Below are 27,895 nucleotides of genomic sequence, written 5' to 3'. Positions count from 1 at the left end.
GAGGTAGACAACATGGGTCCTGTGTGCTCCCAGTAGACTAAATGGAGAGAAGGGGAGGTAGACAACATGGGTCCTGTGTGCTCCCAGTAGACTAAATGGAGAGAAGGGGAGGTAGACAACATGGGTCCTGTGTGCTCCCAGTAGACTAAATGGAGAGAAGGGGAGGTAGACAACATGGGTCCTGTGTGCTCCCAGTAGACTAAATGGAGAGAAGGGGAGGTAGACAACATGGGTCCTGTGTGCTCCCAGTAGACTAAATGGAGAGAAGGGGAGGTAGACAACATGGGTCCTGTGTGCTCCCAGTAGACTAAATGGAGAGAAGGGGAGGTAGACAACATGGGTCCTGTGTGCTCCCAGTAGACTAAATGGAGAGAAGGGGAGGTAGACAACATGGGTCCTGTGTGCTCCCAGTAGACTAAATGGAGAGAAGGGGAGGTAGACAACATGGGTCCTGTGTGCTCCCAGTAGACTAAATGGAGAGAAGGGGAGGTAGACAACATGGGTCCTGTGTGCTCCCAGTAGACTAAATGGAGAGAAGGGGAGGTAGACAACATGGGTCCTGTGTGCTCCCAGTAGACTAAATGGAGAGAAGGGGAGGTAGACAACATGGGTCCTGTGTGCTCCCAGTAGACTAAATGGAGAGAAGGGGAGGTAGACAACATGGGTCCTGTGTGCTCCCAGTAGACTAAATGGAGAGAAGGGGAGGTAGACAACATGGGTCCTGTGTGCTCCCAGTAGACTAAATGGAGAGAAGGGGAGGTAGACAACATGGGTCCTGTGTGCTCCCAGTAGACTAAATGGAGAGAAGGGGAGGTAGACAACATGGGTCCTGTGTGCTCCCAGTAGACTAAATGGAGAGAAGGGGAGGTAGACAACATGGGTCCTGTGTGCTCCCAGTAGACTAAATGGAGAGAAGGGGAGGTAGACAACATGGGTCCTGTGTGCTCCCAGTAGACTAAATGGAGAGAAGGGGAGGTAGACAACATGGGTCCTGTGTGCTCCCAGTAGACTAAATGGAGAGAAGGGGAGGTAGACAACATGGGTCCTGTCTCCCAGTAGACTAAATGGAGAGAAGGGGAGGTAGACAACATGGGTCCTGTGTGCTCCCAGTAGACTAAATGGAGAGAAGGGGAGGTAGACAACATGGGTCCTGTGTGCTCCCAGTAGACTAAATGGAGAGAAGGGGAGGTAGACAACATGGGTCCTGTGTGCTCCCAGTAGACTAAATGGAGAGAAGGGGAGGTAGACAACATGGGTCCTGTGTGCTCCCAGTAGACTAAATGGAGAGAAGGGGAGGTAGACAACATGGGTCCTGTGTGCTCCCAGTAGACTAAATGGAGAGAAGGGGAGGTAGACAACATGGGTCCTGTGTGCTCCCAGTAGACTAAATGGAGAGAAGGGGAGGTAGACAACATGGGTCCTGTGTGCTCCCAGTAGACTAAATGGAGAGAAGGGGAGGTAGACAACATGGGTCCTGTGTGCTCCCAGTAGACTAAATGGAGAGAAGGGGAGGTAGACAACATGGGTCCTGTGTGCTCCCAGTAGACTAAATGGAGAGAAGGGGAGGTAGACAACATGGGTCCTGTGTGCTCCCAGTAGACTAAATGGAGAGAAGGGGAGGTAGACAACATGGGTCCTGTGTGCTCCCAGTAGACTAAATGGAGAGAAGGGGAGGTAGACAACATGGGTCCTGTGTGCTCCCAGTAGACTAAATGGAGAGAAGGGGTAGGTAGACAACATGGGTCCTGTGTGCTCCCAGTAGACTAAATGGAGAGAAGGGGAGGTAGACAACATGGGTCCTGTGTGCTCCCAGTAGACTAAATGGAGAGAAGGGGAGGTAGACAACATGGGTCCTGTGTGCTCCCAGTAGACTAAATGGAGAGAAGGGGAGGTAGACAACATGGGTCCTGTGTGCTCCCAGTAGACTAAATGGAGAGAAGGGGAGGTAGACAACATGGGTCCTGTGTGCTCCCAGTAGACTAAATGGAGAGAAGGGGAGGTAGACAACATGGGTCCTGTGTGCTCCCAGTAGACTAAATGGAGAGAAGGGGAGGTAGACAACATGGGTCCTGTGTGCTCCCAGTAGACTAAATGGAGAGAAGGGGAGGTAGACAACATGGGTCCTGTGTGCTCCCAGTAGACTAAATGGAGAGAAGGGGAGGTAGACAACATGGGTCCTGTGTGCTCCCAGTAGACTAAATGGAGAGAAGGGGAGGTAGACAACATGGGTCCTGTGTGCTCCCAGTAGACTAAATGGAGAGAAGGGGAGGTAGACAACATGGGTCCTGCTCCCAGTAGACTAAATGGAGAGAAGGGGAGGTAGACAACATGGGTCCTGTGTGCTCCCAGTAGACTAAATGGAGAGAAGGGGAGGTAGACAACATGGGTCCTGTGTGCTCCCAGTAGACTAAATGGAGAGAAGGGGAGGTAGACAACATGGGTCCTGTGTGCTCCCAGTAGACTAAATGGAGAGAAGGGGAGGTAGACAACATGGGTCCTGTGTGCTCCCAGTAGACTAAATGGAGAGAAGGGGAGGTAGACAACATGGGTCCTGTGTGCTCCCAGTAGACTAAATGGAGAGAAGGGGAGGTAGACAACATGGGTCCTGTGTGCTCCCAGTAGACTAAATGGAGAGAAGGGGAGGTAGACAACATGGGTCCTGTGTGCTCCCAGTAGACTAAATGGAGAGAAGGGGAGGTAGACAACATGGGTCCTGTGTGCTCCCAGTAGACTAAATGGAGAGAAGGGGAGGTAGACAACATGGGTCCTGTGTGCTCCCAGTAGACTAAATGGAGAGAAGGGGAGGTAGACAACATGGGTCCTGTGTGCTCCCAGTAGACTAAATGGAGAGAAGGGGAGGTAGACAACATGGGTCCTGTGTGCTCCCAGTAGACTAAATGGAGAGAAGGGGAGGTAGACAACATGGGTCCTGTGTGCTCCCAGTAGACTAAATGGAGAGAAGGGGAGGTAGACAACATGGGTCCTGTGTGCTCCCAGTAGACTAAATGGAGAGAAGGGGAGGTAGACAACATGGGTCCTGTGTGCTCCCAGTAGACTAAATGGAGAGAAGGGGAGGTAGACAACATGGGTCCTGTGCTCCCAGTAGACTAAATGGAGAGAAGGGGAGGTAGACAACATGGGTCCTGTGTGCTCCCAGTAGACTAAATGGAGAGAAGGGGAGGTAGACAACATGGGTCCTGTGTGCTCCCAGTAGACTAAATGGAGAGAAGGGGAGGTAGACAACATGGGTCCTGTGTGCTCCCAGTAGACTAAATGGAGAGAAGGGGAGGTAGACAACATGGGTCCTGTGTGCTCCCAGTAGACTAAATGGAGAGAAGGGGAGGTAGACAACATGGGTCCTGTGTGCTCCCAGTAGACTAAATGGAGAGAAGGGGAGGTAGACAACATGGGTCCTGTGTGCTCCCAGTAGACTAAATGGAGAGAAGGGGAGGTAGACAACATGGGTCCTGTGTGCTCCCAGTAGACTAAATGGAGAGAAGGGGAGGTAGACAACATGGGTCCTGTGTGCTCCCAGTAGACTAAATGGAGAGAAGGGGAGGTAGACAACATGGGTCCTGTGCTCCCAGTAGACTAAATGGAGAGAAGGGGAGGTAGACAACATGGGTCCTGTGTGCTCCCAGTAGACTAAATGGAGAGAAGGGGAGGTAGACAACATGGGTCCTGTGTGCTCCCAGTAGACTAAATGGAGAGAAGGGGAGGTAGACAACATGGGTCCTGTGTGCTCCCAGTAGACTAAATGGAGAGAAGGGGAGGTAGACAACATGGGTCCTGTGTCTCCCAGTAGACTAAATGGAGAGAAGGGGAGGTAGACAACATGGGTCCTGTGTGCTCCCAGTAGACTAAATGGAGAGAAGGGGAGGTAGACAACATGGGTCCTGTGTGCTCCCAGTAGACTAAATGGAGAGAAGGGGAGGTAGACAACATGGGTCCTGTGTGCTCCCAGTAGACTAAATGGAGAGAAGGGGAGGTAGACAACATGGGTCCTGTCTCCCAGTAGACTAAATGGAGAGAAGGGGAGGTAGACAACATGGGTCCTGTGTGCTCCCAGTAGACTAAATGGAGAGAAGGGGAGGTAGACAACATGGGTCCTGTGCTCCCAAGTAGACTAAATGGAGAGAAGGGGAGGTAGACAACATGGGTCCTGCTCCCAGTAGACTAAATGGAGAGAAGGGGAGGTAGACAACATGGGTCCTGTGTGCTCCCAGTAGACTAAATGGAGAGAAGGGGAGGTAGACAACATGGGTCCTGTGTGCTCCCAGTAGACTAAATGGAGAGAAGGGGAGGTAGACAACATGGGTCCTGTGTGCTCCCAGTAGACTAAATGGAGAGAAGGGGAGGTAGACAACATGGGTCCTGTGTGCTCCCAGTAGACTAAATGGAGAGAAGGGGAGGTAGACAACATGGGTCCTGTGTGCTCCCAGTAGACTAAATGGAGAGAAGGGGAGGTAGACAACATGGGTCCTGTGTGCTCCCAGTAGACTAAATGGAGAGAAGGGGAGGTAGACAACATGGTCCTGTGTGCTCCCAGTAGACTAAATGGAGAGAAGGGGAGGTAGACAACATGGGTCCTGTGTGCTCCCAGTAGACTAAATTGAGAGAAGGGGAGGTAGACAACATGGGTCATGTGTGCTCCCAGTAGACTAAAAGGAGAGAAGGGGAGGTAGACAACATGGGTCCTGTGTGCTCCCAGTAGACTAAATGGAGAGAAGGGGAGGTAGACAACATGGGTCCTGTGTGCTCCCAGTAGACTAAATGGAGAGAAGGGGAGGTAGACAACATGGGTCCTGTGTGCTCCCAGTAGACTAAATTGAGAGAAGGGGAGGTAGACAACATGGGTCCTGTGTGCTCCCAGTAGACTAAATGGAGAGAAGGGGAGGTAGGCAACATGGGTCCTGCTCCCAGTAGACTAAATGGAGAGAAGGGGAGGTAGACAACATGGGTCCTGTGTGCTCCCAGTACACTAAATGGAGAGTAGGGGGGGTAGAAAACATGGGTCCTGTGTGCTCAGAGTAGACTAAATGGAGAGAAGGGGAGGTAGACAACATGGGTCCTGCTCCCAGTAGACTAAATGGAGAGAAGGGGGGGTAGACAACATGGGTCCTGTGTGCTCCCAGCAGACTAAATGGAGAGAAGGGGAGGTAGACAACATGGAGAGAAGGGGGGGTAGACAACATGGGTCCTGTGTGCTCCCAGCAGACTAAATGGAGAGAAGGGGAGGTAGACAACATGGGTCCTGTGTGCTCCCAGCAGACTAAATGGAGAGAAGGGGAGTTAGACAACATGGGTCCTGTGTGCTCCCAGTGGACTAAATGGAGAGAAGGGGAGGTAGACAACATGGGTCCTGTGTGCTCCCAGTAGACTAAATGGAGAGAAGGGGAGGTAGACAACATGGGTCCTGTGTGCTCCCAGTAGACTAAATGGAGAGAAGGGGAGGTAGACAACATGGGTCCTGTGTGCTCCCAGTAGACTAAATGTAGAGAAGGGGAGGTAGACAACATGGGTCCTGTGTGCTCCCAGTAGACTAAATGGAGAGAAGGGGAGGTAGACAACATGGGTCCTGTGTGCTCCCAGTAGACTAAATGGAGAGAAGGGGAGGTAGACAACATGGGTCCTGTGTGCTCCCAGTAGACTAAATGGAGAGAAGGGGAGGTAGACAACATGGGTCCTGTGTGCTCCCAGTAGACTAAATGGAGAGAAGGGGAGGTAGACAACATGGGTCCTGTGTGCTCCCAGTAGACTAAATGGAGAGAAGGGGAGGTAGACAACATGGGTCCTGCACCCAGTAGACTAAATGGAGAGAAGGGGAGGTAGACAACGTGGGTCCTGTGTGCTCCCAGTAGACTAAATGGAGAGAAGGGGAGGTAGACAACGTGGGTCCTGTGTGCTCCCAGTAGACTAAATGGAGAGAAGGACAGATCGACAACATGGGTCCTGTGTGCTCCCAGTAGACTAAATGGAGAGAAGGGGAGGTCGACAACATGGGTCCTGTGTGCTCCCAGTAGACTAAATGGAGAGAAGGGGAGGTAGACAACATGGGTCCTGTGTGCTCCCAGTAGACTAAATGGAGAGAAGGGGAGGTAGACAACATGGGTCCTGCTCCCAGTAGACTAAATGGAGAGAAGGGGAGGTAGACAACATGGGTCCTGTGTGCTCCCAGTAGACTAAATGGAGAGAAGGGGAGGTAGACAACATGGGTCCTGTGTGCTCCCAGTAGACTAAATGGAGAGAAGGGGAGGTAGACAACATGGGTCCTGCTCCCAGTAGACTAAATGGAGAGAAGGGGGTGTAGACAACATGGGTCCTGTGTGCTCCCAGCAGACTAAATGGAGAGAAGGGGAGGTAGAAAACATGGGTCCTGTGTGCTCCCAGCAGACTAAATGGAGAGAAGGGGAGGTAGACAACATGGGTCCTGTGTGCTCCCAGGAGACTAAATGGAGAGAAGGGGAGGTAGACAACATGGGTGCTGTGTGCTCCCAGTAGACTAAATGGAGAGAAGGGGAGGTAGACAACATGGGTCCTGTGTGCTCCCAGTAGACTAAATGGAGAGAAGGGGAGATAGACAACATGGGTCCTGTGTGCTCCCAGTAGACTAAATGGAGAGAAGGGGAGGTAGACAACATGGGTCCTGCTCCCAGTAGACTAAATGGAGAGAAGGGGGGGGTAGACAACATGGGTCCTGTGTGCTCCCAGCAGACTAAATGGAGAGAAGGGGAGGTAGACAACATGGGTCCTGTGTGTTCCCAGTAGACTAAATGGAGAGAAGGGGAGGATGACAACATGGGTCCTGTGTGCTCCCAGTAGACTAAATGGAGAGAAGGGGAGGTAGACAACATGGGTCCTGTGTGCTCCCAGTAGACTAAATGGAGAGAAGGGGAGGTAGACAACATGGGTCCTGCTCCCAGTAGACTAAATGAAAAGAAGGGGAGGTAGACAACATGGGTCCTGTGTGCTCCCAGTAGACTAAATGGAGAGAAGGGGAGGTAGACAACATGGGTCCTGCACCCAGTAGACTAAATGGAGAGAAGGGGAGGTAGACAACGTGGGTCCTGTGTGCTCCCAGTAGACTAAATGGAGAGAAGGGGAGGTAGACAACGTGGGTCCTGTGTGCTCCCAGCAGACTAAATGGAGAGAAGGGGAGGTAGACAACATGGGTCCTGTGTGCTCCCAGCAGACTAAATGGAGAGAAGGGGAGTTAGACAACATGGGTCCTGTGTGCTCCCAGTAGACTAAATGGAGAGAAGGGGAGGTAGACAACATGGGTCCTGTGTGCTCCCAGTAGACTAAATGGAGAGAAGGGGAGGTAGACAACATGGGTCCTGTGTGCTCCCAGTAGACTAAATGGAGAGAAGGGGAGGTAGACAACATGGGTCCTGTGTGCTCCCAGTAGACTAAATGGAGAGAAGGGGAGGTAGACAACATGGGTCCTGTGTGCTCCCAGTAGACTAAATGGAGAGAAGGGGAGGTAGACAACATGGGTCCTGTGTGCTCCCAGTAGACTAAATGGAGAGAAGGGGAGGTAGACAACATGGGTCCTGCGTCCCAGTAGACTAAATGGAGAGAAGGGGAGGTAGACAACGTGGGTCCTGTGTGCTCCCAGTAGACTAAATGGAGAGAAGGGGAGGTAGACAACATGGGTCCTGTGTGCTCCCAGTAGACTAAATGGAGAGAAGGGGAGGTAGACAACATGGGTCCTGTGTGCTCCCAGTAGACTAAATGGAGAGAAGGGGAGGTAGACAACATGGGTCCTGTGTGCTCCCAGTAGACTAAATGGAGAGAAGGGGAGGTAGACAACATGGGTCCTGTGTGCTCCCAGTAGACTAAATGGAGAGAAGGGGAGGTAGACAACATGGGTCCTGTGTGCTCCCAGTAGACTAAATGGAGAGAAGGGGAGGTAGACAACATGGGTCCTGTGTGCTCCCAGTAGACTAAATGGAGAGAAGGGGAGGTAGACAACATGGGTCCTGTGTGCTCCCAGTAGACTAAATGGAGAGAAGGGGAGGTAGACAACATGGGTCCTGTGTGCTCCCAGTAGACTAAATGGAGAGAAGGGGAGGTAGACAACATGGGTCCTGTGTGCTCCCAGTAGACTAAATGGAGAGAAGGGGAGGTAGACAACATGGGTCCTGTGTGCTCCCAGCAGACTAAATGGAGAGAAGGGGAGGTAGACAACATGGGTCCTGTGTGCTCCCAGTAGACTAAATGGAGAGAAGGGGAGGTAGACAACATGGGTCCTGTGTGCTCCCAGTAGACTAAATGGAGAGAAGGGGAGGTAGACAACATGGGTCCTGTGTGCTCCCAGTAGACTAAATGGAGAGAAGGGGAGGTAGACAACATGGGTCCTGTGTGCTCCCAGTAGACTAAATGGAGAGAAGGGGAGGTAGACAACATGGGTCCTGTGTGCTCCCAGTAGACTAAATGGAGAGAAGGGGAGGTAGACAACATGGGTCCTGTGTGCTCCCAGTAGACTAAATGGAGAGAAGGGGAGGTAGACAACATGGGTCCTGTGTGCTCCCAGTAGACTAAATGGAGAGAAGGGGGGTAGACAACATGGGTCCTGTGTGCTCCCAGTAGACTAAATGGAGAGAAGGGGAGGTAGACAACATGGGTCCTGTGTGCTCCCAGTAGACTAAATGGGGAGAAGGGGAGGTAGACTACATGGGTCCTGTGTGCTCCCAGTAGACTAAATGGAGAGAAGGGGAGGTAGACAACATGGGTCCTGTGTGCTCCCAGTAGACTAAATGGAGAGAAGGGGAGATAGACAACATGGGTCCTGCTCCCAGTAGACTAAATGGAGAGAAGGGGAGGTAGACAACATGGGTCCTGTGTGCTCCCAGTAGATTAAATGGAGAGAAGGGGAGGTAGACAACATGGGTCCTGTGCTCCCAGTAGACTAAATGGAGAGAAGGGGAGGTAGACAACATGGGTCCTGTGTGCTCCCAGTAGACTAAATGGAGAGAAGGGGAGGTAGACAACATGGGTCCTGCTCCCAGTAGACTAAATGGAGAGAAGGGGAGGTAGACAACATGGGTCCTGTGTGCTCCCAGTAGACTAAATGGAGAGAAGGGGAGGTAGACAACATGGGTCCTGTGTGCTCCCAGTAGACTAAATGGAGAGAATGCTGTTGACCAGACACACACAGAGTGAGTACACACACACACACATACACACACACAAACACACAATATACTTCATGGTATTTCCTCTCTGATTTGAATCAGGCACTAAGGAGGAAGCCCCGGAATCTGTGTCAGGACCCATGTCTAAGGAGGCGGAGCCATCTGAGAGCAAGATGTGAGCTCTGCCAATCACCTTCCTGACAGCAGCAGTATGGTCGACAGGGTCAATTTGACCAGTCATATTTCAAACAGACTCTTTGTCTGCGTCCCAAATGTCACTTCTATTCTACATTTAGCTTTTTGGATCAAAAGGACGTCTTTTTACATGCTTTCATGTTTGGCATCAATCACTGTTAGACATCCATCACCAATATATATAGCTGTTAGACATCCATCACCAATATCTATATCTATAGCTGTTAGACATCCATCACCAATTTCTATATCTATAGCTGTTAGACATCCATCACCAATATCTATATCTATAGCTGTTAGACATCCATCACCAATATATATAGCTGTTAGACATCCATCACCAATATCTACAGTGGGAAAAAAAAGTATTTAGTCAGCCACCAATTGGGCAAGTTCTCCCACTTAAAAATATGAGAGAGGCCTGTAATTTTCATCATAGGTACACGTCAACTATGACAGACAAATTGAGAATTTTTTTCAAGAAAATCACATTGTAGGATTTTTAATGAATTTATTTGCAAATTATGGTGGAAAATAAGTATTTGATCACCTACAAACAAGCAAGATTTCTGGCTCTCACAGACCTGTAGCTTCTTCTTTAAGAGGCTCCTCTGTCCTCCACTCGTTACCTGTATTAATGGCACCTGTTTGAACTTGTTATCAGTATAAAATACACCTGTCCACAACCTCAAACAGTCACACTCCAAACTCCACTATGGCCAAGACCAAAGAGCTGTCAAAGGACACCAGAAACAAAATTGTAAACCTGCACCAGGCTGGGAAGACTGAATCTGCAATAGGTAAGCAGCTTGGTTTGAACAAATCAACTGTGGGAGCAATTATTAGGAAATGGAAGACATACAAGACCACTGATAATCTCCCTCGATCTGGGGCTCCACGCAAGATCTCACCCCGTGGGGTCAAAATGATCACAAGAACGGTGAGCAAAAATCCCAGAACCACACGGGGGGACCTAGTTAATTACATGCAGAGAGCTGGGAACAAAGTAACAAAGCCTACCATCAGTAACACACTACGCCGTCAGGGACTCAAATCCTGCAGTGCAAGACGTGTCCCCCTGCTTAAGCCAGTACATGTCCAGGCCCGTCTGAAGTTTGCTAGAGTGCATTTGGATGATCCAGAAGAGGATTGGGAGAATGTCAGATGAAACCAAAATATAACTTTTTGGTAAAAACTCAACTCGTCGTGTTTGGAGGACAAAGAATGCTGAGTTGCATCCAAAGAACACCATACCTACTGTGAAGCATGGGGGTGGAAACATCATGCTTTGGGGCTGTTTTTCGGCAAAGGGACCAGGACGACTGATCCGTGTAAAGGAAAGAATGAATGGGGCCATGTATCGTGAGATTTTAAGTGAAAACCTCCTTCCATCAGCAAGGGCATTGAAGATGAAACGTGGCTGGGTCTTTCAGCATGACAATGATCCCAAACACACCGCCCGGACAACGAAGGAGTGGCTTCGTAAGAAGCATTTCAAGGTCCTGGAGTGGCCTAGCCAGTCTCCAGATCTCAACCCCATAGAACATCTTTGGAGGGAGTTGAAAGTCCGTGTTGCCCAGCGACAGCCCCAAAACATCACTGCTCTAGAGGAGATCTGCATGGAGGAATGGGCCAAAATACCAGCAACAGTGTGTGAAAACCTTGTGAAGATTTACAGAAAACGTTTGACCTGTGTCATTGCCAACAAAGGATATATAACAAAGTATTGAGAAACTTTTGTTATTGACCAAATACTTATTTTCCACCATAATTTGCAAATAAATTCATTAAAAATCCTACAATGTGATTTTCTGGATTTTTTTTTCTCATTTTGTCTGTCATAGTTGACGTGTACCTATGATGAAAATTACAGGCCTCTCTCATCTTTTTAAGTGGGAGAACTTGCACAATTGGTGGCTGACTAAATACTTTTTTTCCCCACTGTATATCTATAGCTGTTAGACATCCATCACCAATATATCTATATCTATAGCTGTTAGACATCCATCACCAATATCTATATCTATAGCTGTTAGACATCCATCACCAATATCTATATCTATAGCTGTTAGACATCCATCACCAATATCTATATCTATAGCTGTTAGACATCCATCACCAATATCTATATCTATAGCTGTTAGACATCCATCACCAATATATCTATATCTATAGCTGTTAGACATCCATCACCAATATATATACATCTATAGCTGTTAGACATCCATCACCTATATCTATAGCTGTTAGACATCCATCACCAATATCTATATCTATAGCTGTTAGACATCAATCACCAATATCTATATCTATAGCTGTTAGACATCCATCACCAATATCTATATCTATAGCTGTTAGACATCCATCACCAATATCTATATCTATAGATGTTAGACATCCATGACCAATATATATAGCTGTTAGACATCCATCACCAATATCTATATCTATAGCTGTTAGACATCCATCACCAATATCTATATCTATAGCTGTTAGACATCCATCACCAATATCTATATCTATAGCTGTTAGACATCCATCACCAATATCTATATCTATAGCTGTTAGACATCCATCACCAATATCTATAGCTGTTAGACATCCATCACCAATATCTATATCTATAGCTGTTAGACATCCATCACCAATATCTATAGCTGTTAGACATCCATCACCAATATCTATATCTATAGCTGTTAGACATCCATCACCAATATATCTATAGCTGTTAGACATCCATCACCAATATCTATAGCTGTTAGACATCCATCACCAATATCTATATCTATAGCTGTTAGACATCCATCACCAATATCTATATCTATAGCTGTTAGACATCCATCACCAATATCTATATCTATAGCTGTTAGATATCCATCACCAATATCTATATCTATAGCTGTTAGACATCCATCACCAATATATCTATAGTTGTTATACATCCATCACCAATATATCTATATAGTTACATACAATAATTGCCTACCATTCAACCGTTAACGCTAGGTAGTAAGTGGCTACTGTGCTTGAATTTTAGCTAGCTTGTTGCTACCTGGATAGCAACTAGTAAACAATAGCTGGAACGACCTCGCGAACAGACGCGAACTGGCTGAGTCAATTCAGTGGCTAGCTTTGCACTTGGCTAGCTAACAGTAACTGCTAGGGGTAAGTCATAACCTACATTTGTGTTTTGTTTTTTACATATTGGTAGTCAGAGTCGTTCAAGGAATTCAGGACATGGGTGACTAGTTAACGTTAGCTTGGCTCTCTCTGTGTGTTCGTGCCGTGAAAGGAGGGGTTTCTTCTTTGTCTGAAAGCAATGGCTAGCTAGTATGCTAACTATTCTAGCTTCTAACTAACTGGCTGAATAAGTTGACGACGGACTCGCTCAAGCTGTCGGGACTAACCCACAACGTTAGACACAGACACGAACGATCTGCTTGGCGTGCTGACATACTGGTGGTTTGTTGTGGCCGAGTATTGGTGCTAAACCGTGTTGTTGGAGTCCGGCATGCTAGCTGGCTGCGGCATCTTATGACTAGGTGCCCTGGACGATTTTCACGGAAGAATACTGTACCTAGTCAGCTAGCTGAATAAACTAAGTTAGTCTATTCCTAGAAAACATTGAACCGCTGTAGTTTACAACAATTATAGTTTCTGAGGTGGAAGTTGGGAGAGTTATATTTGGGTGTTGTGGTGAGGGAGGCCCCGCTCTCTCCTTTCCCAGATGTTTAGTTCATTTCATTCCGATCTCCTTTGCATTATTGTAGCCATTTTCTGCAGCCTGTCAACTATGCCTCTGTCTATCCCTGTTCTCTCCTCTCCGCACAGGCTATACAAACGCCTCACACCGCGTGGCTGCTGCCTCTCTAACCTGGTGGTCCCTGCACGCACCACCCACGTGGAGTTCCAGGTCTCAGGCAGCCTCTGGAACTGCCGTTCTGCTGCCAACAAGGCAGAGTTCATCTCAGCCTATGCTACCCTCCAGTCCCTCGACTTCTTGGCGCTGACAGAAACATGTATTACCACTGAAAACACTGCTACTCCTACTGCTCTCTCCTCGTCTGACCATGTGTTCCCGCATACCCGAGAGCATCTGGTCAGCGGGGTGGTGGCACAGGAATCCTCATCTCTCCCAAGTGGACTTTCTCTATTTTTCCCCTAACCCATCTGTCTATCTCCTCATTTGAATTCCATGCTGTCACAGTCACTAGCCCATTTATGCTTTATATCCTTGTCATCTATCGCCCTCCAGGTTCCCTTGGAGAGTTCATCAATGAGCTTGATGCCTTGATAAGTTCCTTTCCTGAGGATGGCTCACCCCTCACAGTTCTGGGGGACTTCAACCTCCCTTTGACTCATTTCTCTCTGCCTCCTTCTTTCAACTCCTCTCCTCTTTTGACCTCACCCTCTCACCGTCCCCCCCTACTCACAAGGCAGGCAATACGCTTGACCTCATCTTTACTAGATGCTGTTCTTCTGCTAATCTCACTGCAACTCCCCTCCATGTCTCCGACCACTACTTTGTATCCTTTTCTCTCTCGCTCTCCTCCAACACTACTCACTCTGCCCCTACTCAGATGGTAATGCGCCGTCGCAACCTTCGCTCTCTCTCTCCCGCTACTCTCTCCTCTTCCATCCTATCATCTCTTCCCTCTGCTCAATCCTTCTCCCTCCAATCTCCTGATTCTGCCTCCTCAACCCTCCTCTCCTCCCTTTCTGCATCCTTTGACTCTCTATGTCCCCTATCCTCCCGGCCGGCTCGGTCCTCCCCTCCAGCTCCGTGGCTTGATGACTCATTGCGAGCAATTAGAACAGGGCTCCGGGCAGCCGAGCAGAAAAGGAGGAAAACTAGACTCCCTGCGGACCTGGCTTCTTTTCACTCCCTCCTCTCTACATTTTCTTCATCTGTTTCTGCTGCTAAGGCCACTTTCTACCACTCTAAATTCCAAGCATCTGCCTCTAACCCTAGGAAGCTCTTTGCCACCTTCTCCTCCATGCTGAATCCTCCTCCCCCTCCCCCCCCTCCCTCTCTGTGGATGACTTCGTCAACCATTTTGAAAAGAAGGTTGACGACATCCGATCCTCGTTTGTTAAGTCAAATGACACTGCTGGTCCTGCTCACACTGCCCTACCCTATGCTTTGACTTCTTTCTCCTCTCTCTCCAGATAAAATCTTGCGACTTGTGACGGCCAGCCGCCCAACAACCTGCCCGCTTGACCCTATCCCCTCCTCTCTTCTCCAGACCATCTCCGGTGACCTTCTCCCCTTACCTCACCTCGCTGATCAACTCATCCTTGACCGCTGGCTATGTCCCTTCCGTCTTCAAGAGAGCGAGAGTTGCACCCCTTCTCAAAAACCAACACTCGATCCCTCTGATGTCAACAACTACAGACCAGTATCCCTTCTTTCTTTTCTCTCCAAAACTATTGAGCGTGCCGTCTTTAGCCAACTCTCTTGCTATCTCTCTCAGAATGACCTTCTTGATCCAAACCAGTCAGTTTTCAAGACTGGTCATTCAACTGAGACTGCTCTTCTCTGTGTCACGGAGGCTCTCCGCACTGCTAAAGCTAACTCTCTCTCCTCTGCTCTTCTAGACCTGTCTGCTGCCTTTGATACTGTGAACCATCAGATCCTCCTCTCCACCCTCTCCGAGCTGGGCATCTCCAGCGGCTCACTCTTGGATTGCGTCCCTACCTGACCGGTCGCTCCTACCAAGTGGTGTGGCGAGAAGCTGTCTCTGCACCACGTGCTCTCACCACTGGTGTCCCCCAGGGCTCAGTTCTAGGCCCTCTCCTATTCTCGCTATACACCAAGTCACTTGGCTCTGTCATATCCTCACATGGCCTCTCCTATCATTGCTACGCAGACGATACACAACTAATCTTCTCCTTTCCCCCTTCTGATAACCATGTGGCGAATCGCATCTCTGCATGTCTGGCAGACATATCAGTATGGATGACGGATCACCACCTCAAGCTGAACCCTGGCAAGACAGAGCTGCTCTTCCTCCCGGGGAAGGACTGCCCGTTCCATGATCTCGCCATCACGGTTGACAACTCCGTTGTGTCCTCCTCCCAGTGTGCGAAGAGCCTTGGCATGACCCTGGACAACACCCTGTCGTTCTCCGCTAACATCAAGGCGGTGACCCGATCCTGTAGGTTCATGCTCTACAACATTCGGAGAGTACGACCCTGCCTTACACAGGAAGCGGCACAGGTCCTAATCCAGGCACTTGTCATCTCCCGTCTGGATTACTGCAACTCGCTGTTGGCTGGGCTCCCTGCCTGTGCCATTAAACCCCTACAACTCATCCAGAATGCCGCAGCCCGTCTGGTGTTCAACCTTCCCAAGTTCTCTCACGTCACCCCGCTCCTCCGCACACTCCACTGGCTTCCAGTTGAAGCTCGCATCTGCTACAAGACCATGGTGCTTGCCTACGGAGCTGTGAGGGGAACGGCACCTCCGTACCTTCAGGCTCTGATCAGTCCCTACACCCAAATGAGGGCATTGCGTTCATCCACCTCTGGCCTGCTGGCTCCCCTACCTCTGCTGAAGCACAGTTCCCGCTCAGCCCAGTCAAAACTGTTCGCTGCCCTGGCACCCCAATGGTGGAACAAGCTCCCTCACGCCAGGACAGCGGAGTCACTCACCACCTTCCGGAGACATTTGAAACCCCACCTCTTTAAGGAATACCTGGGATAGGATAAAGTAATCCTTCTACCCCCCCCCCCCCTTACCCCCCCACCAAAAATAAAAAAATAAAAAAATAAAAAAATACATTGTAAAGTGGTTATCCCACTGGCTATAAGGTGAATGCACCAATTTGTAAGTCGCTCTGGATAAGAGCATCTGCTAAATGACGTAAATGTAAATGTATTTAGGTATTGTTTTGTTGTAGCGGGGAAAGTAACATTAATACTTTCCAAAAACTATACTTTAAGGAAAATGTATTATTTTTCTATTGTTTCTGTTTAGCTCACATAATAAAATGTAAAAGTATGAATTAAGGTTTCTGTAATAGAATAAACGTGGCAAAAACAAACATAGACATTATTAAATGCATTTCTATATCTTCAAAAATATTTTTTACCATTGGGGGAGTACCAAGATGGAGGCGCGGTGGCTTCAGCTAGTGTATATATAAATCATTGCCAATACTTGATTCTTAAGCAGTAGTCCGTTTTGTGTATGAGAAAATAATTAACATTTATAGGATGTGACATTTCTAAAATCAAGTATACTTTAAATGCCCGGATGTCAGCCTCGAAACCTTAATGACTTGGAGAAGATCTGCAAAGAGGAGTGGGACAAAATCTCTCCTGAGATGTGTGCAAACCTGGTGGCCAACTACAAGAAACGTCTGACCTCTGTGATTGCCAACAAGGGTTTTGCCACCAAGTACTAAGTCATGTTTTGCAGAGGGGTCAAATACTTATTTCCCTCATTAAAATGCAAATCAATTTATAACATTTTTGTCATGCGTTTTTCTGGATTTTTTTGTTGTTATTCGGTCTCTCACTGTTCAAATAAACCTACCATTAAAATTATAGACTGATCATTTCTTTGTCAGTGGGCAAACGTACAAAATCAGCAGGGGATCAAATACTTTTTTTCCCTCACTGTACTTTAAATGCCCAATGTCATACTCATTTTGACAACAGCTGTTCATTTAGAGATGGGGATGTGCCACTGAAATTAACCAGTAACTTGAAATAACGCAATCGCTCTTGACGCATTCTCAGTATGGAAATAGAATGTTTTATAGTATGTGATTTTTTTTTTTATCGAGTATAGTTTAAATGCCAGGATATTCTCCTCATTTCGGCTCTTCATCTAATAGAATTTGATGCACACTTTCCAAAATGCATTGGAAGAGGTGGGCTGCGAGTGATAGGCCCTAGTCCTCTTCAAGTTGTCACATTTTAGTTTTGTAGGCTACCTATTTAATTACTTCATTTATGGATCAAGCTTTAGCAGTCATTCTGATCTAATTCCCAATGATCAGTGATTTACTTTATTAATTTGCTGTCCAGCGGTTCTGAATTTGCGATGCACCCGACTGTTCACGTTTTTCTGTGCAATAGCACAGATTTAATCATTAAAAAGTTTTTGTGTGTGTACTACGCTATTTGATTTAATTTACATACATTACAGCACTTTGGTTTCACGAATAAATGTGTTTAAAATGGAACCAAATCATCTGTTTCTGTCTTCAGTCCTTTTTAAATAGGATAGATTGGCTACAGTGCCTTCAGACAGTATTCACACCCCTTTACTTTTTCCACATTTTGTTGTGTTACAGCCTGAATTTAAAATGGATTAAATTGATATCTTGTGTCACTGGCCTACACACAATACCCTATAAAGTAAATGTTTTTAGAAATTTTTACAAATTAATTAAAAATGAAAAGCTGAAATGTCTTGAGTCAATAAGTATTCAACCCCTTTGTTATGGCAAGCCTAAATAAGTTCAGGAGTAAAAATGTGCTTTACAAGTCGCAAAATAAGATGCATGGACTCACTCTGTGTGCAATAATAGTGTTTAACATGATTCTTGAATGACTGCCTCATCTCTGTAAACCACACGTACAATTACCTGGAAGGTCCCTTAGTCGAGCAGTACATTTCAAACACAAATTCAACCACAAAGACCAGGGAGGTTTTCCAATGCCTCGCAAAGAAGGGCACCTATTGGTAGATGGGTAAAAAATTAAACTGACATTGAATATCCCGTTGAGCATGGCGAAGTTATTAATTACACTTTGGATGGTGTATCAATACACCCAGTCACTAAAAAGATACAGGGATCCTTCCTAACTCAGTTGCCGGAGAGGAAGGAAACCGCTCAGGATATTCACCATGAGGCCAAAACTGAGGATGGATCAACAACATTGTAGTTACTCCACAATACTAACCTAAATTATAGAGTGAAAATAAGGAAACCTGTGTAGAATACAAATATTCCAAAACATGCATCCTGTTTTCAACAAGGCACTAAAGTAAAACTGGTGGCTGCATCATGTTATGGGTATGCTTGTCATCGGCAAGGACTAAGGAGTTTTTTAGGATAAAAGAAACGGAATAGAGCTAAACACAGGCAAAATCCTGGTTCAGTCGACACTGGGAGATAAATTCACCTTTCAGCAGGACAATAACCTAAAACACAAGGCCAAATATGCACTGGAGTTGCTCACCAAGAGGACATTGAATGTTCCTGAGTGACCTAATTACAGTTTTGACTTCAATCGGCTTGAACATCTATGGCAAGACTTGGAAATGGCTGTCTGGCAATGGTCAACACCCAACTTGACAGAGATGGAAGAATTTCTTTAAGAATAATGTACAAATATTGTCCAATCCAGGTGTGCAAAGCTCACAGAAAGACTTACAGCTGTAATCGCTGGCAAAGGTTACTCTAACATGTATTGACTCAGGGGTGTGAATACTTGAGTTAAAGAGATATTTCTGTATTTCATTTTCAATAAATTTGCACACATTTCTAAAAACATGTTTTCACTTTGTCAGTGTGGGGTATTGTGTGTAGATGGGTGAGAAAAACATATATTTAATACATTTTGAATTCAGGCTGTAACACAACAACATGTGGAATAAGTTAAGGGGTATGAAGGCACTGTATCGAATTACAAACAAAAAACACTGTTTTAAGAAGTAGCCGAAAAATAAAGGAAATTCACACGAGCACCACAATGCCTGTCACAAGCTGATGTGGATGCGGTGTTGGAGTCAGGCGCAGGACACAGAGGCTCAGTCAAAACGACTTTACTAGACTTCAGCGAAAATACCAACATGAAGGGCCTCGAACACAGGAGGCGAGCGGTTACGCAAACAGTGCGTAAAATACACCATTAACAATAATAGAACAAGACACCGATGGACAGGCGGACAAACACACACAACTGCAAACAAAACCAAAGGGAAACTTATAGGTGACATAATCAATACATAAGACGAAACAGGTGCACCAACAAGACAAAACCAAACAAACATCGAGAACATCAAGCGGTAGTAGCTAGTACTCCGGGGACGACGAACGCCGAAGCCTGCCCGAGCAAGGAGGAGGAGCAGTCTCGGCGGAATTCGTGACAATGCCTTCTACACCCATGCTCTACTAAGGTTTTCAAGCACACAGCTTTGACCTACTACAGTAGCGATGTTGGTCTATTGTACTTCAAACAATGTGTAGGCAGGTTGCTTAGGATTCAAACCTTCTCAGATGGTGCTAATACGCACCAGACATTTCTAAACCCAGAGGCGCAATATCGCGAGACTTCGGGGAATAATTGCGAAACAGACCAAGCAGACCAGGCCGGAGTTTGGGGTTAGAGAAGTCACCGAGAGAAGTGAAAGATTCTTCCTTAGTTGTTCATTTTCAAGAAATCTAAAGGCACAACCTAGATTTGAGCTAATGTCTTAAATATTTGAACATGTTATTACTTCAAACTCTTGAAAGGGACAAACTGACACATTTTCTGACACGTTTTCATTTTCGTTCCAAAAAAGTTATAACGAAAGAGTGCCTTTGATTTGTCGCCCTGCACATGTGCAGTTCGACACGAGACAACCGTTAGACCCGATGACGTGTTTCTGCGCATGAGCTTAGCATCATTACTTAGTAACTTAGTTACTTAGCTTAGCAACATCGCCTACTAGCGACCCGTCAGGTGGGGCCCCAACATTTTAGCTAAAGAAAATGAACAAAAAATTGGATTATTTTTTTACCTGTTTTCTTTCTTGCTCACATCGGCTACGGAGAGCGTACTAAAGCAGGAAGCACCAGTGACTCGGTTAATAAGGAAGGGGTCTGATGATGCAGATGCTAAGCTACAGGACGGTTTTGCTAGCACAGACTGGAATATGTTCCGGGATTCTTCCGATATCATTGAGGAGTGCACCACATTAGTCACAGGCTTCATCAATAAGTGTATCGATGACATCATCCCCACAGTGACTATACATACCCCAACCAGAAAACATGGATTACAGGCAACATCCGCACTGAGCTAAAGGGTAGAGCTGCCGCCTTCAAGGAGCGGGACTCTAACCTGGACGCTTATAAGAAATCCTGCTATGCCCTCCGACGAGGCATCAAACAGGCAAAGAGTCAATACAGGATTAAGATTTAATCGTACTACACTGGCTCTGACGCTCGTCGAATGTGGCAGGGCTTGAAAACTATTACAGACTACAAAGGGAAGCACAGCCGCGAGCTGCCCAGTGACACAAGCCTACTAGACGAGCTAAACCACTTCTACGCTCGCTTCGAGGCAAGCAACACTGAAGCATGCAAGAGAGCATCAGCTGTTCCGGATGACTATGTGATCAAGCTCTCTGTAGCCGATGTGAGTAAGACTTTTAAGCAGGTCGACATTCACAAGGCCGCAGGGCCAGATGGAATACCAGGACGTGTTCTCCGATCATGCGCTGACCAACTGGCAAGTGTCTTCACTGACATTTTCAACATGTCCCTGACTGAGTCTGTAATACCAACATGTTTCAAGCAGACCACCATAGTCCCTGTGCCCAAGGACACTAAGATAACCTGCCTAAATGACTACCGACCTGTAGCACTAACGTCGGTAGCCATGAAGTGCTTTGAAATGCTGGTCATGGCTCACATCAACACCATCATCCCAGAAACCCTAGACCCACTCCAATTTGCATACCGCCCCAACAGATCCACAGATGATGCAATCTCTATTGCACTCCACACTGCCCTTTCCCACCTGGACAAGAGGAACACCTACGTGAGAATGCTATTCATTGACTACAGCTCAGCATTCAACACCATAGTGCCCTCAAAGCTCATCACTAAGCTAAGGACCCTGGGACTAAACACCTCCCTCTGCAACTGGATCCTGGACTTCCTGATGGGCCGCCACCAGGTGGTAAGTGTAGGTAACAACACATATGCCACGCTGATCCTCAACACAGGGGCCCCTCAGGGCTGCGTGCTCAGGGCCCTCCTGTACTCCCTGTTCACCCATGACTGCATGGCCAGGCACGACTCCTACACCATCATCAAGTTTGCCGACGACACAACAGTGGTAGGCCTGATCTCCGACAATTATGAGACAGCCTATAGGGAGGAGGTCAGAGACCTGGCCGTGTGGTGCCAGGATAACAGCCTCTCCCTCAACGTGATTAAGACAAAGGAGATGTTTGTGGACTACAGGAAAAAAAAGAAGACTGAGCACACCCCCATTCTCATCGACAGGGCTGTAGTGGAACAGGTTGAGAGCTTCAAGTTCCTTGGTGTCCACATCACCAACAAACTATCATGGTCCAAACACACCAGGACAGTCGTGACAAAGCCTATTCCCCCTCAGGAGACTGAAAAGATTTGGCATGGGTCCTCAGATCCTCAAAACATTCTACAGCTGCACCATCGAGAGCATCCTGACTGGTTGCATCACTGCCTGGTATGGCAACTGCTCGGCCTCCGACCGCAAGGCACTACAGAGGGTAGTGCGTACGGCCCAATACATCACTGGGACCAAGCTGCCTGCCATCCAGGACCTCTATACCAGGCGGTGTCAGAGGAAGGCCCTAAAAATTATCAAAGACTCCAGCCAACCTGGTCATAGACTGTTCTCTCTGCTACCGCACGGCAAGCGGTACTGGAGCGCCAAGTCTAGGTCCAAAAGACTTCTCAACAGCTTCTACCCCCAAGCCAAAAGACTCCTGAACAGCTAATCATGGCTACCCAGACTATTTGCATTGCCCCCCCACCCCAACCCCCTCTTTTACGCTGCTGCTACTCTGTTTATTATTTATGCATAGTCACTTTAACTCTACCCACATGTACATATTACTTCAACTACCTCGACTAGCCGGTGCCCCCGCACATTGACTCTGTACCGGTACCCCCCTGTATATAGCCTCCCTACTGTTATTTTATTTTACTGCTGCTCTTTAAATATTAGCTTTTTTTTTTTTCTTAAACTGCATTGTTGGTTATGGGCTTGTAAGTAGGCATTTCACTGTAATATCTACACCTGTTGTATTCGGCGCATGTGGCAAATAAAATTTGATTTGATTTGATTTTTATAATAGACGTATCACAGCGTACATTATTACAACACATGGAGCACTGCCATCTAGTGGACAAATCAGGATACAACACATGGAGCACCGCCATCTAGTGGACAAATCACGATACAACACATGACGCACTGCCATCTAGTGGACAAATCAGCAGTACTTAAGTAAAAATTGACCGATCAGGATACAACACATGGAGCTCTGCCATCTAGTGGACAAATCAGGATAAAACAAATGGAGCACCGCCATCTAGTGGACAAATCATGATACAACACATGGAGCACTGCCATCTAGTGGACAAATCAGGATACAACATATGGAGCACTGCCATCTAGTGAGTGGACAAATCACGATACAACACATGACGCACTGCCATCTAGTGGACAAATCAGCAGTGGTGTAAAATACTTAAGTATTAATACTTTAAAGTACTACTTAAGTAGTTTTTTGGGGTATCTGAACTTTACTTTACTATTTATATTTTTGACAACTTTTACTTTTACTTCACTACATCTATTGAGAAAATTATGTACTTTTTACTCAATACATTTTTCCTGACACCCAAAAGTACTCGTTACATTTTGAATGCTTAGCAGGACAGGAAAATGGTCTAATCCACACACTTACCAAGAGAACATCCCTGGTCATCCCTACTGCCTCTGATCTGGCAGACTCACTAAACACATGTTTCATTTGTAAATTATGTCTGAGTGTTGGAGCATGCCCCTGGCTAGCCGTAAAATTAAACCAACAAGAAAATGATGCCCTTTGGTTTCATTTATATAAGGAATTTAAAATGATTTATACTTTTACTTTTGATTCTTATGTATATTTTAGCAATTACATTTACTTTTGTGGACATTTCATTATACAACACAGCACTGCCATCTAGTGGACATATCAGGATACAACACATAGAACCACTAGGTCGAGGAAGCTTTATTTGGCAAGTTGGCACCCATTCACTGGTGTTGCTCAAGCTAAACACACAAAATAAAAAAATACAATTTCCAATTTTACATAAACAATTAGAATACAAAACACATTGAAGCCGTTACAACATTCAGCATGGACATAACACTACAACATTCCTTCTGTTAGTAGTAATGAAGCAGTTACAACATTCATCATGGACATAACACTACAACGTTCCTTCTGTTAGTAGTAATACTGATACTGTCAGCTGGTTCTAGGTTCTCATGATAAACTAACTCTTGTTGTTGATAGTTCCAGTCAATGGTGTCTGTATGTTCTCATGATAAACTAACTCTTGTTGTGGAAACTTCACACGTCTCTGTTGTTGATGATGATGATGGCGGTCAAGGCCGAAGAGTCTAAAGATAAGTGCGTTGGTGTGAAAAGGGAAGTAGGGAGAGAGAAGAGAAGCGACAAGAGAAGTAAAGAGATGGACTGACAGGGTTGTGGTTATTCACCGCAGCTGAAGAGAGCATCTTTTTCCACCCACCATGACGTTCTGATGAACAGGGTCACTAGGTACAGAGGGAGGAGAGAGAGATGAGTGAGGGACAGAGGAGATGATCCAGTCTACTGCAGTGAAGACCTCCAACATCACTGGAACATTTATTCACCCCAACAGGTCTCAGTGTTTAATGTGTAGTTAGATACATGTATTCACCCCAACAGGTCTCAGTGTTTAATGTTTAGTTAGATACATTTATACACCCCAACAGGTCTCAGTGTTTAATGTGTAGTTAGATACATTTATACACCCCAACATGCAGCCCAGTTATTATGACTGATTCAACCAGGTGTTTTACTGGTGTTTTAAGTGTTTAGAACTCTGAATGTACATCATACAGAATAGGTACGTTCCCTTACAGACTAAAATAGCCCCTGCTGCAGCAGTCAACAAAGGGGGGAGATCTTGGTCTGTAAAACCTCAAACAGACACAGCTGGTGGCGTGTGAATCTCTCTCTCTCTCTCTCTCTCTCTCTCTCTCTCTCTCTCTCTCTCTCTCTCTCTCTCTCTCTCTCTCTCTCTCTCTCTCTCTCTCTCTCTCTCGCTCTCTCGCTCTCTCTCTTTTGCGATCCTAAACCATCTCAATTGGGTTGAGGTTGGGTGATTGTGGAGGCCAGGTCATCTGATGCAAAACTCCATCACTCTCCTTCTTGGTCAAATAGCCCTTACACAGCCTGGAGGTGTGTTAGGTCATTGTCCTGTTGAAAAACAAATGATAGTCCCACTAAGCGCAAACCAGATGGGATAGCGTATCGCTGCAGAATGCTGTGGTAGCCATGCTGGTTATGTGTGCCTTGAATTCTAAAAAATCACAGACAGTGTCACCAGCAACGCACCCCCACACCATAACACCTCCTCCTCCATGCTTCACAGAGGGAACCACACATGCGGAGATCATTCGTTCACCTGCTCTGCGTCTCACAAAGACATGGCGGTTAGAACCAAGAATCTGACCAAAGGACAGATTTCCGGTCTAATGTCCATTGCTCGTGTTTCTTGGACCAAGCAAGTCTCTTCTTCTTATTGGTGTCCTTTAGTAGTGGTTTCTTTGCAGCAATTCAACCAATTCAACCATGCTAGAACAGCGCCGGAGAAGATGGCTGCCGTTTTACAGCCCTCTAACCAATTGTACTATTATGTGTGTTTTTCCGCGTTACTTGTAATTTATTTTGTACATAATGTTTCTGCCATCGTCTCTTATAACCAAAAAGAGCTTCTGGATATCAGGACAGCGATTACTCACCTCGCATTGGACGAATATTTTTTCTTCAACGAGGCGGCCGCGAAGGATTTCATACAGACACCCGACAAGGCCCAAATCCCCGTCATTCGCGTGAGGAAGAGACGGAGATATCGCGGACGCAGATCCGGTGCCTTGTAAGGATCCGACGGGCGAGCGAGTAAACTGCCTCTTCCATCAATCCTATTAGCCAACGTTCAAGCTTTTGAGAATAAAATGGACGATTTAAGATTACGGTTATCCTACCAACGGGACATTAAAAACTGTAAAATCTTATGTTTCACGGAGTCGTGGCTGAACGACAACAATGATAACATTCAGCTAGCAGGCTATACGCTACATCGGCAGGATAGAACGGCTGACTCTGGTAAGACAAGGGGTGGCGGTCTTTGTATATTTGTAAACAACAGCTGGTGCACAAAATCAAATACTAAGGAAGTCTCGAGGTTTTGCTCGCCTGAGGTAGAGTATCTTATGATAAGCTGTAGACCACACTATTTACCAAGAGAGTTTTCATCTATATTTTTCATAGCTGTCTATTTACCACCACAAACCAATGCTGGCATTAAGATTGCACTGAATGAGTTGTACAAGGCCATTAATCAACAGGAAAACGCTCATCCAGATGCAGCGCTCCTAGTGGCCGGGGACTTTAATGCAGGGAAACTTAAATCCGTTCTACCTAATTTCTACCAGCATGTTAAATGTGCAACCAGAGGGAAAAAAACTCTAGACCACCTTTACTCCACACACAGAGACGCATACAAAGCTCTCTCTCGCCCTCCATTTGGCAAATCTGACCATAACTCTATCCTCCTGATTCCTGCTTATAAGCAAAAACTGAAGCAGGAAGCACCAGTGATTCGGTTAATAAAAAAGTGGTCAGATGACGCAGATGCTAAGCTACAGGACTGTTTTGCTAGCACAGACTGGAACATGTTCCGGGATTCTTCAGACAGCATTGAGGAGTACACCACATCAGTCACTGGCTTCATCAATAAGTGCATCGATGATGTCGTCCCCACAGTGACCGTACGTACAGTGGGGAAAAAAAGTATTAGTCAGCCACCAATTGTGCAAGTTCTCCCACTTAAAAAGATGAGAGAGGCCTGTAATTTGCATCAAAGGTACATGTCAACTATGACAGACAAATTGAGGGAAAAAAATCCAGAAAATCACATTGTAGGATTTTTTATGAATTTATTTGCAAATTATGGTGGAAAATAAGTATTTGGTCACCTACAAACAAGCAAGATTTCTGGCTCTCACAGACCTGTAACTTCTTCTTTAAGAGGCTCCTCTGTCCTCCACTCATTACCTGTATTAATGGCACCTGTTTGAACTTGTTATCAGTATAAAAGACACCTGTCCAAAACCTCAAACAGTCCACTATGGCCAAGACCAAAGAGCTGTCAAAGGACACCAGAAACAAAATGGTAGACCTGCACCAGGCTGGGAAGACTGAATATGCAATAGGTAAGCAGCTTGGTTTGAAGAAATCAACTGTGGGAGCAATTATTAGGAAATGGAAGACATACAAGACCACTGATAATCTCCCTCGATCTGGGGCTCCACGCAACATCTCACCCCGTGGGGTCAAAATGATCACAAGAACGGTGAGCAAAAATCCCAGAACCACACAGGGGGACCTAGTGAATGACCTGCAGAGAGCTGGGACCAAAGTAACAAAGCCTACCATCAGTAACACACTACGCCGCCAGGGACTCAAATCCTGCAGTGCCAGACGTGTCCCCCTGCTTAAGCCAGTACATGTCCAGGCCCATCTGAAGTTTGCTAGATTTGCATTTGGATGATCCAGAAGAGGATTGGGAGAATGTCATATGGTCAGATGAAACCAAAATAGAACTTTTTGGTAAAAACTCAACTCGTCGTGTTTGGAGGACAAAGAATGCTGAGTTGCATCCAAAGAACACCATACCTACTGTGAAGCATGGGGATGGAAACATCATGCTTTGGGACTGTTTTTCTGCAAAGGGACCAGGACGACTGATCCGTAAAGGAAAGAATGAATGGGGCCATGTATCGTGAGATTTTGAGTGAAAACCTCCTTCCATCAGCAAGGGCATTGAAGATGAAACGTGGCTGGGTCTTCCAGCATGACAATGATCCCAAACACACCGCCCGGGCAACGAAGGAGTGGCTTCGTAAGAAGCATTTCAAGGTCCTGGAGTGGCCTAGCCAGTCTCCAGATCTCAACCCCATAGAAAATCTTTGGAGGGAGTTGAAAGTCTGTGTTGCCCAGCGACAGCCTCAAAACATCACTGCTCTAGAGGAGATATGCATGGAGGAATGGGCCAAAATACCAGCAACAGTGTGTGAAAACCTTGTGAAGACTTACATAAAAAGTTTGACCTGTGTCATTGCCAACAAAGGGTATATAACAAAGTATTGACCAAATACTTATTTTCCACCATAATTTGCAAATAAATTCATTAAAAATCCTACAATGTGATTTTCTGGATTTTTTTTCCTCTTTTTGTCTGTCATAGTTGACGTGTACCTATGATGAAAATTACAGGCCTCACTCATCTTTTTAAGTGGGAGAACTTGCACAATTAGTGGCTGACTAAATACTTTTTTCCCCCACTGTACATACCCCAACCAGAAGCCATGGATTACAGGAAACATCCGCACTGAGCTAAAGGGTAGAGCTGCCGCTTTCAAGGAACGGGACTCTAACCCGGACGCTTATAAGAAATCCCGCTATGACCTCCGACGAACCATCAAACAGGCAAAGAGTCAATACAGGTCTAAGA

The 27,895-nt window shown here is 46.4% G+C and overlaps 1 long non-coding RNA gene across 1 annotated transcript in view; it reads right to left on the bottom strand.

Moving 5' to 3' along the window:
* Nucleotides 1-23,485: 23,485 nt before the first annotated feature.
* The window catches only part of LOC123482840, a 14,742-nt gene continuing 10,332 nt past the window's right edge, over nt 23,486-27,895 (bottom strand). The window contains exon 3 of the long non-coding RNA XR_006657947.1: nt 23,486-23,888. This is a non-coding gene — a long non-coding RNA (uncharacterized LOC123482840). The remainder of the gene's footprint in view (nt 23,889-27,895) is intronic.

The sequence above is a fragment of the Coregonus clupeaformis genome, chromosome 39 (assembly GCF_020615455.1).
Source record: "Coregonus clupeaformis isolate EN_2021a chromosome 39, ASM2061545v1, whole genome shotgun sequence".
Taxonomy (NCBI): Eukaryota; Metazoa; Chordata; class Actinopteri; order Salmoniformes; family Salmonidae; genus Coregonus; species Coregonus clupeaformis.
Note: the sequence above shows the minus strand (reverse complement) of the source record. Positions and strands in the feature narration are given on the sequence as shown.